At 41.9% G+C, this 11,564-nt stretch overlaps 1 protein-coding gene across 1 annotated transcript in view; it reads right to left on the minus strand.

Moving 5' to 3' along the window:
- The window catches only part of htr4 (5-hydroxytryptamine receptor 4), a 129,968-nt gene that overhangs the window by 117,240 nt on the left and 1,164 nt on the right, over positions 1-11,564 (minus strand). The window lies entirely within an intron of this gene.

Here is an 11,564-nt window from a genome sequence, read left to right on the forward strand (position 1 = left end):
TTAAGTTAACTGATTCTATTTATATTAATAGGAATATATCTTTTTATATTATCTCTAAAGTTACATTTCCAATGCAGGATTTGAACTATAACAGAAGTAAAGGATCTGAGGCTTCTTTCACTACTGACTGCAGATGGTGAAGCCAGTGTCATCGTGTGTGTGTGTGTGTGTGTGTGTGTGTGTGTGTGTGTGTGTGTGTGTGTGTGTGTGTGTGTGTGTGTGTATCTGTGCTTCAGTTTCTTTGAAGTGAGCTTTGATGTAGGGCAGCTGAGAATCACACTTTAGGATGACAAAGATTTCCATTTAGCCAGAGGCACACACACACACACACACACACACACACACACACACACACACACACACACACACACACACACACACACACACACACACACACACACACACACACACACACACACACACACTTCTGATGCTACAGACAGGTGAGTGTACTACAATAATTCAAAATAAAGTCCTGCATTAAAAACCTCTTCTGTAAAAACTTCTGAAGTGTTAGCATCAAAACATACCGAAAGTACCAGAAGTAAAAGTACTTCACTCAAACACAAGTATGTGTGTAATGTGAATAACAGCAGAGTGAAACCCCGTTCACAAAGTGTGTCCCTCTATAATTGTTCGTCAAAGTTTATCCGTTAGCTGATTTATACTTTATATTAGCTACTAATCAGTGTCTGCAGAAGCTGTGGGATAAAGGAATGAATGAGAATACAAATTATGCATGCATTCCACTTTAAACGCATTATTGATAAAATGCATTTAGGATCAAAGAAATGCTAAATGTGTAAAAATGTAAATGTGAGGCAGACTGAGAGCAGCCAAATGTAAATGTGAGGCAGACTGAGAGCAGCCAAATGTAAATGTGAGGCAGACTGAGAGCAGCCAAATGTAAATGTGTAATAATCTGTAAAAGCTGTCGGATAAATGGAGATGAGGAAGAAGTTTAGAGCGGCGTGGAAACACTCAGCTGAAGTTCCTTCAATTTAAGTACATGCACTTCATTAGACTCTCAGAAGTGCTAAAGGGGTAAAATGTAAATGTGTGTATGTCCGTCTGAACTAAAGAGAGGGTCAGCAGAAGCAGGCTGTTTTGATTCTATGTTTGAGCCAACAACCAGTCAGGAATCTGAAGAGTGCCAGCGCTTTGATTCCCTTCTTCAGCATAACTGGAATAATGAGCGTCTGACGGACAGAGCGGCTGAGTCACCGGTCGATACGGCTTCACCCTGGAGAGAGTGTGTGAGAGTGGCCTACTCAACGCGTTCGAATCAGAGCCGCTCACAATCAGCCGGCCCACAGATGGAGGATTTAAGCAGCGAGTGTAAAGCCTCTGCAGGTTACATAAAACCCGCTCGTTACTGAGGGAGTGCTGCATGAGTATGACACTGGAGTCAACTGCTTTCACTCAGATTGAATTAGATTAAGAACAAACAAAAACCCCTGACACGGTTTTAAAGCCATTTACTGGCAGCATCACTGTGAACTTTAGCATTGACTTGTGTTTCAGAGGAGATAACACTAATAACATGTCTAGTTGTAATAAAGAAATGCATGACAAAGTGGTGAGAGGAATCAGAGGGTTTTTACTTGATTATAACATGACTTCTGACTATTGTCCGACACTGAGCTAAAGCATCGAAGTACTGGAAATGATGGATCACCAACACAGCAGTAATAGCTTTAGGTTGTATTTGTTTCCCCGCATTACACTTAACAATCCCCCCTTCTTTCATGTATGAAACTATGGGAGGAAAATATCTTCAATGGCAAAAAAGAAGTCAAATTATTTATATTTATGGAACTATTTATAAAGTGCCTCCCCAGGAGCAACCCGCTCTACAACTTTCTGTAGTCAACAATCGAAGAAAAAGGGACGTGGTCTCGACCGAGTCGCAGCAAAATGAAATCATTCAAAGCAGAACCAGACGTCCCCTGATCAGTCCCAAAACTAAAATTCAAACGGTGTGTTTAAGCATCAAGTAAAGTTTATCCCAAATTGGGAACATTTGTTTCTTGGGCTCCGACTCAGGCGTGATAAAATGCATCTACTACCCAGAATGCATTGCCGCTGCTAATCACCTGCTCGTGCTGCACAGGACTTGCTTCAGCTAACTGCCTCTCTCCTGTTTCACCACACCTAGGGTGCAGTTGCTCTTTGTTAATGTGCTGGAATTACAGGAGGAGGGAGGTGGTCTCAACCGAGTGACAGCGAAAGGAAAGAGGTTTGACAAAGAAGGCTTAAACAGATGCTACAGATACATCAGCATGCAACCACTGAGACAGGAATGATGGAAGAAGAGGTCAGGGGGAGCAAACAGAGAGATCGGAGGTGTAGTCAAACTCCTCCAGCCTGCAGCCTACATGCATTAATAATGAAGAGAAAACATTTGCTTTCTTTAATTTGGGGAATTTAGCTGAGCCTCTTATCTGGAGGGACTCGGAGAGAGTGTTCGAACCGAATGAAGTCCGGTCCGATAACGCTAACTCTACAGGAAAACAGAAGCGTGGTAAAGAGCTGTGAGACTGGAGGAATAGTATCTCTGTTAGTGTGGCTTAACAACAACGTGTGTGGTTTAATCCACGAAACACCAGCAGAAATAATGAGGGTGTTTCTGCCTCCGGAGCGGTTCTGCCTGAATCAGACCTGAGTACTTCTACTTTTACTCAAGTACAAGACCTGAGTACTTCTACTTTTACTCAAGTACAAGACCTGAGTACTTCTACTTTTACTCAAGTACAAGACCTGAGTACTTCTACTTTTACTCAAGTACAAGACCTGAGTACTTCTACTTTACTCAAGTACATGACCTGAGTACTTCTACTTTTACTCAAGTACCAGACCTGAGTACTTCTACTTTACTCAAGTACAAGACCTGAGTACTTCTACTTTTACTCAAGTACAAGACCTGAGTACTTCTACTTTACTCGAGTACATGACCTGAGTACTTCTACTTTTACTCAAGTACCAGACCTGAGTACTTCTACTTTACTCAAGTACAAGACCTGAGTACTTCTACTTTTACTCAAGTACAAGACCTGAGTACTTCTACTTTACTCGAGTACAAGACCTGAGTACTTCTACTTTACTCAAGTACAAGAGATGAGTACTTCTACTTTACTCAAGTACAAGACCTGAGTACTTCTACTTTTACTCAAGTACCAGACCTGAGTACTTCTACTTTACTCAAGTACAAGACCTGAGTACTTCTACTTTACTCAAGTACAAGATCTGAGTACCTCTACTACAGCTTAATGACTGGTTTATTGAAGTATTTCCAGAACATTCCTCACTAGATGAAGTAAACTCAAACCTGAACAGAGACAGATGTACTTCCACTCAGACAGCAGAATCAATGTGATAAAAGGAGAAGCCTCATCCAGTAAAGCAGCTCCAGCATTTTTCTAACACGCTGTCACGAAACCTCTCCGCTGCATTTCTTGGCACAGTGAAGTTGTCGCTGCTCAAACAGAATCTCTCTCTGAGGAGATACACCAGAAATAAATCCAGACTTCAACACTAAACCACTGTCTCTCTGACTCTGCGTTTCCCTTTTGTCCTCTCTTGCTGTCTCACATCCTTTCCTTATTTCATGAACTCTGTCTGCCCTCAGCTCGTCGCTCTAATAACCGGCCTCTCAATATGTCCCGTGTTTGTTGTGACGCAACCTCCTCTCTACCCCAGATATGTGTTTATCACCCTCTTATCACTCGCTGACACAGCAGGAGAGGACTCTTTAAAGTAGAGACACTACATACTGATATACACCTGAACATCAGCAGGAGAGGACTCTTTAAAGTAGAGACACTACATACTGATATACACCTGAACATCAGCAGGAGAGGACTCTTTAAAGTAGAGACTCTACATACTGATATACACCTGAACATCAGCAGGAGAGGACTCTTTAAAGTAGAGACTCTACATACTGATATACACCTGAACATCAGCAGGAGAGGACTCTTTAAAGTAGAGACTCTACATACTGATATACACCTGAACATCAGCAGGAGAGGACTCTTTAAAGTAGAGACTCTACATACTGATATACACCTGAACATCAGCAGGAGAGGACTCTTTAAAGTAGAGACTCTACATACTGATATACACCTGAACATCAGCAGGAGAGGACTCTTTAAAGTAGAGACTCTACATACTGATATACACCTGAACATCAGCAGGAGAGGACTCTTTAAAGTAGAGACTCTACATACTGATATACACCTGAACATCAGCAGGAGAGGACTCTTTAAAGTACAGACTCTACATACTGATATACACCTGAACATCAGCAGGAGAGGACTCTTTAAAGTAGAGACGCTACATACTGATATACACCTGAACATCAGCAGGAGAGGACTCTTTAAAGTAGAGACTCTACATACTGATATACACCTGAACATCAGCAGGAGAGGACTCTTTAAAGTAGAGACACTACATACTGATATACACCTGAACATCAGCAGGAGAGGACTCTTTAAAGTAGAGACTCTACATACTGATATACACCTGAACATCAGCAGGAGAGGACTCTTTAAAGTAGAGACTCTACATACTGATATACACCTGAACATCAGTAGGAGAGGACTCTTTAAAGTAGAGACGCTACATACTGATATACACCTGAACATCAGGAGGAGAGGACTCTTTAAAGTAGAGACACTACATACTGATATACACCTGAACATCAGCAGGAGAGGACTCTTTAAAGTAGAGACTCTACATACTGATATACACCTGAACATCAGCAGGAGAGGACTCTTTAAAGTAGAGACTCTACATACTGATATACACCTGAACATCAGCAGGAGAGGACTCTTTAAAGTAGAGACTCTACATACTGATATACACCTGAACATCAGCAGGAGAGGACTCTTTAAAGTAGAGACACTACATACTGATATACACCTGAACATCAGCAGGAGAGGACTCTTTAAAGTAGAGACTCTACATACTGATATACACCTGAACATCAGCAGGAGAGGACTCTTTAAAGTAGAGACTCTACATACTGATATACACCTGAACATCAGCAGGAGAGGACTCTTTAAAGTAGAGACACTACATACTGATATATACCTGAACATCAGCAGGAGAGGACTCTTTAAAGTGGAGACACTACATACTGATATACACCTGAACATCAGCAGGAGAGGACTCTTTAAAGTAGAGACACTACATACTGATATACACCTGAACATCAGCAGGAGAGGACTCTTTAAAGTAGAGACTCTACATACTGATATACACCTGAACATCAGCAGGAGAGGACTCTTTAAAGTAGAGACACTACATACTGATATACACCTGAACATCAGCAGGAGAGGACTCTTTAAAGTAGAGACACTACATACTGATATACACCTGAACATCAGCAGGAGAGGACTCTTTAAAGTAGAGACACTACATACTGATATACACCTGAACATCAGCAGGAGAGGACTCTTTAAAGTAGAGACTCTACATACTGATATACACCTGACATCAGCAGGAGAGGACTCTTTAAAGTAGAGACACTACATACTGATATACACCTGAACATCAGCAGGAGAGGACTCTTTAAAGTAGAGACACTACATACTGATATACACCTGAACATCAGCAGGAGAGGACTCTTTAAAGTAGAGACACTACATACTGATATACACCTGAACATCAGCAGGAGAGGACTCTTTAAAGTAGAGACACTACATACTGATATACACCTGAACATCAGCAGGAGAGGACTCTTTAAAGTAGAGACACTACATACTGATATACACCTGAACATCAGCAGGAGAGGACTCTTTAAAGTAGAGACACTACATACTGATATACACCTGAACATCAGCAGGAGAGGACTCTTTAAAGTAGAGACACTACATACTGATATACACCTGAACATCAGCAGGAGAGGACTCTTTAAAGTAGAGACGCTACATACTGATATACACCTGAACATCGGCAGGAGAGGACTCTTTAAAGTAGAGACACTACATACTGATATACACCTGAACATCAGCAGGAGAGGACTCTTTAAAGTAGAGACTCTACATACTGATATACACCTGAACATCAGCAGGAGAGGACTCTTTAAAGTAGAGACACTACATACTGATATACACCTGAACATCAGCAGGAGAGGACTCTTTAAAGTAGAGACTCTACATACTAATATATACCTGAACATCAGCAGGAGAGGACTCTTTAAAGACAGAACAGGTTGATGGTCTTTCCTTTCTTCACTTGCAGAGGTCCTTTTGTCTGACTGTATTTAGATCTTTCTGAAACTGACAGGCAAACCTTCCCACCCACCACCTGGCAGCTGTTTGAACTCCCGTCTGTCATTCGTCTTTCTGTCACTTCATGTGAAACACACCATGCATGCCCTCCAGGAGAGACGCTCACTGAGTGTCCCGACATGTCAGACGGATACACCAGCACTGAAACACACGAGCACATCCTTGTTGCAGAATGAGCATTTTGAAGTTATTTACAAATGCAAATATCCTGCATCGATGATCTTTTGTTTTGGGCCAAAATAACGATGAGTCACAGTGTTCGGTTCCAATGGAGCCAGGCGTTGTATGTTTTATATCCTGCACAGAAAAGTGACGATGTAAGCAGTCCGTGTTTTGGTTTCTCACACAAACCTCAAGGTCTGAAAGCGGGGCTAAAACTCTGTCTAACGCTCCACTGGTTGGATTTATTGTACAGTTATCTAGTTTATTTAGTGAGTGATGATCCAATTTAGAGTTTAAGAGGATATATTCTGCTCATTTACCGGCAAAGGAAACTACAGGGAATGGAAAAAGCAGAATAAGGGCCATTTTAATAAAAGACATTAAGGCAAGTACTGCATGCACGTTAAATCAGCAAGTAGACATATTATGGATGTTGGGTTAGAAAAACATCCTGAAGGGTTGCAATAGGAGTTCATACAGAGGCTATTTAAAAGGAGAAGAGACTCCCTAAGTTCATGGGAGTTGCAAAGTTGTCACACACACAAACACACACATCCTTATACTTACTGCATAATGAGGACCAAGTAAAATAACAGTCCCAAAAGTGAGGACCAACTGTTTAATTTCACTCATGACCACAGCAATATTAATCCTTGCACACACACACACACACACACACACACACACACACACACACACACACACACACACACACACACACACACACACACACACACACACACACACACACACACACACACACACACACATATTCTCTCTCCCTCCCACTGCCTGTGTTTCTCGCCCACTGCTGCCGAGAGTGATCAAAATGAGCTTATACAACCATTCAGCTGTTTGAGTCAATAAAGGATCTGCTGGACACACACACACACACACACACACACACACACAGACACACACACACACACACACACACACACACACACACACACACACACACACACACACACACAGAATCAATAGTCCCCTCCCTCCGTCCTTGTCTGCTGGGTGGAAACAAAGTACCTTGGCATCGCGCTGCATAATTAACTTTATTAAAAATCGAAAACTTTGATCGATAAACAGAACAGGCATTTGCAAAACCAGGACTAAAAGTTTTTACTTTTTTTACTGAGAGTGCGAGGGATGGCAGCTTTAGGTCCTGAAAACCAGTTCCCATTTGGAACTAACAACCAGCTGGGAAACACCTTTTAATGATCTACCATTCACTATCATTGACCGTTGTGCACTCTGCTTCACAAGGAAGGTCATAATGAGAAATACACAACAGGTAGAGGACGATGACTATGCTAATATCATGCATGTTATAAAGAACATGTACTATAGGGCGCTATGTTGGCAAACAGTGTCAATTCAAACTGAAAACACATTCACTTTATGGGGAAATATGCATCAGGGAACAGGGCTTGTGCGACAGTCAGACAGATCAACGGTTTTAAGACGTGGCTGCCGTTAGCAAAAGTGCTAGGCTAAACATCAGTGAAGCAGCGTACCAGTGTGCCAAACTAATCCAAGTCACTCTGGAGAAGAAGTTGGAGAAGTCCTTATTCAATTCAATTTAGCTCCGTAAGATTAAGGCCAACATGAGCGGCGCTGCTAAGATATGCATCGACGTTAACGGTGACGTCAGGACGTTGCTCCTGCAAGGATCTCGGCAGTTGAAAAGCAATCTGGGTTTGTTTTGTCGGGCCAACTGCGTAGCAAACTACCACAGCACAGAGCTGGTGTCAGTGAAGCTGGGTCTGTGTTCATGGTGCGCCGCTGAGTAGAGGTAATCACCTCCGCTGCTTGACGCTCTCCGCTGTCAGACCTGCAGATGAGCTGAGCACTGCTTCAGCTGAACACACTCTGAGACTCCGCCGTCCTTCACAGGATTCAGGGGGGGGGGGGCTGACAGTGCGGGGGGGGGGGGCTGACAGTGCCGGGGGGGGGGCGTCTCACAGATCAGGAGGAATTAGAGAACAGAGAGGACTCAGGCGGAGTTGTGGAGAGAGGAGCGCTATCTGAGAAGACGTCGCTTGACTTTATTATCAGCCTCAGCAGCATTGTGTGTGTGTGTGTGTGTGTGTGTGTGTGTGTGTGTGTGTGTGTGTGTGTGTGTGTGTGTGTGTGTGTGTGTGTGTGTGTGTGTGTGTGTGTGTGTGTGTGTGTGTGTGTTGTGTGTGTGTGTGTGTGTGTCTGTCAGAACTCTGATGAAGAACATTCCTGCTTTAAACATTAGAGACAACAGAGAGAGAGTAATGAGACATGAAGGTGCTTCAAGATACACACAGATTTATTGTCCTGATTCTTTTCTGTTGTAAATTCAGAGTGTGAGGAGAGTATGATAGGGCTGGAGCGATTGCTGTTCAGAACTCAATATTTTAAATGACTTTTAAAGGTGACCTATTCTGCTCGTTTTCAGGTTCATATAAATATCTGGTGCTCCATGCTTTGAGGCTGAAAAATCAACAATTCTGAAAAAGATGTAATATCTTGAAAACAGTGAAGTTCATCTGAGAGAAAGTCAGGAGGAAAAAGTTAAATTTGGTTTAAAAAAAGAGACATTTTAAGAAAAGGGAACATTTGAAAAAAAGGTCAAAATCTAAGAAAAGGGAACATTTGAAAAAAAGGGAAATGATAAAAAATAATTGAAATTTTGAAAGAAAATTAAATTCTGAGAAAAAGTGAAATTAAAAAAAATGTAAATAAAAATTATTTAAAAAAGTTACATTTAGAGAAAAAAGGAAACGTGTCTTTAGTTCAAACTAAATAAACTACTTTGTTGAGATCTGGGTTATGATTAGAATAAGTATATTGTTTTACTTGCATTGTTGATTCCTTTTCTTGTCTGTGTGTGTGTATCATGTACGGTGTCCTTGAGTGCCGAGAAAGGTGCCTTCAAATAAAATGTATATATTTGTAACACGATTTAAGTTAAGAATAGACGTTTAAAATAGTCAACATTGACCTAGGATTTACCACGGGACACACTCTACATCTGAACTCAAACACACATAGGGAATATCATCCGCACAGCAGTCAACATGTCCGAAACATCAAGCCTTAAAAAGCTTCTCATCTTCAGATTTGATTCATACAGCACTTTTCATTTCATAAGAACACCGGCCTCACACCTGACTTTGACACGACAACCTGAGCTTCTCCTCTCTTTTTTTTGGGCCTCTTATTTCCCCATGTATCCCATGATGCACTGATCCAAAGCACCTGCCAGCAGCCTCATTCATAAATCAAGTCCCTGAATGTGCTTAAGACAAAGTGTCCCCACCACAGGGACACAGTGCTGCATGTCCTGCTCTGAATGACAGCAGCTGTTCTGCACCATGTGAACCAGTCTGAGCTGATCAATACTGGAATCACTTTCTTTGACACATGCATCGACTGCTCTGTACAGCACAGACTCTCTAAATATAGATCATATTTGCACAATGATCACAGCAGCATCGCTCTGAGTCTGTGTAATTGCTTTCGTTTGACCACACATGGGTCACACCGTGCAGTAACGAAGCCTGTTTCCCAAAGGGATCCCGAGGAGTTCCCAGGCATGACGACATATAACCACTCGTCTGGGATCTGGGTCTTTCCCGGGATCTCCTCTAAAGCTCCAATCATCATGAAACAAGTCAGAACTATCATCGATTTGCCCAAAGGTCACCCGAGGAACTGAGCCCGAGTGTCTCTGATCGACTGCTGAAGAAACACACATAACATAAAAGCAGGGTAATAAGAACGATCAACGGTCTAGTGTCGTTGCTACAGAATGCACAGGGCTTTAAGGCTCAACATATTTTAAAATCAGTCACTAAAAGGTGTATTTTAAACCCCAGTGCAGCCTCATGCAACCCTGCCGCACAAATGTAAGCATGTACACAACCATGCATACACTTATGAGTCACTTAATTACAAAGTACACACACATCAATCCTGCACACGCCATGCAAGAAATGCAACAGCACACCCAGGGATTCAGAGGGAAAGGCAACACGTGCACAACCGGAGGAGCTTCTCCTTTTTGAGTGTGGGAGGAGACATTCACATCCACCAGATGATTCAGAAATCCACAGAGCAGTTTGTTATTCATCCCTTTTTTAAAGAACACACCGTGTTTTCCTGCTGCCTTCCTGTCTGATTATAAGGGTTTGTTTAAGTGTAATTGAGGAGGGTGTACGTGCATTGAATACACTTTAAATAAGTCAGTGTTTAGAGTCAGTCAGCAGAGTCCTGACACGCATGATTTGCATTGAATGTAAGATCGCAGGCTGCGCTGTAACGCTCCTCACATGGCTCTTTATCTGCAGAGGGTGAACTGTAATCTGCATATCAGCCATTGCTACGACTAATTGTTCATGCACCTTTGAGCCAGAAACATGTCCGTTCCATAAATATTGCATAACCACAGAAATCATTAAGTCAGTGAAAAGGAAACTGAGTGAAATGGACATGCAGAAGCTAGACACCCATGAGAATTAGACTTATTACCACCACGAAAACATACATGTGCGAAACTCCTTAAACCGGCAAGAGCATTTAAAAACAGTTTGCAGTATTTTAGTAAAGTAGGCGTTGAAGGAGTCAGGAATTCTCAGTTAAAGCAAATCTTAAGAGCAAAAGATGCAAATTCCAATATTTCCTGTTCTAATGAAGCGTTTCTAATGCAGAACTATAGCCCTTCATATAGACGCACAAATGACAGTATGAAGAAAAGTGAAGCGCAGTTAGTTACTGTTCCTCTTAAATAGAAACCAGTCATGTCCAAAGACTGATATTTGGAGAACCATGCACCACTCTCTGGGCTTCCTTTTCTCATTTGAAGTAACAGGGAGTGATAATGTAGATAGACAAACTCTGGAAGTAATCGCTGTAGCAGTAAAAAGCAAAAAGCAATTACTCTTGGATCGAAATCAGGGAAGAAATTCATGAGAAGGAGAGACGGGCATTTATTTGAGACTCATACACGGTCAGATGCTCTAAAGGATTAACAGTATATCTTGATATGAGTATGATGTACCCTCCTTTATCCCACACAATACACCATGCATGTACTGCATAACTCTAGATCCCATCAATGCAGGAGCTAGAAATCTA

This window comes from Eleginops maclovinus, chromosome 23, assembly GCF_036324505.1.
Source record: "Eleginops maclovinus isolate JMC-PN-2008 ecotype Puerto Natales chromosome 23, JC_Emac_rtc_rv5, whole genome shotgun sequence".
NCBI lineage: Eukaryota > Metazoa > Chordata > Actinopteri > Perciformes > Eleginopidae > Eleginops > Eleginops maclovinus.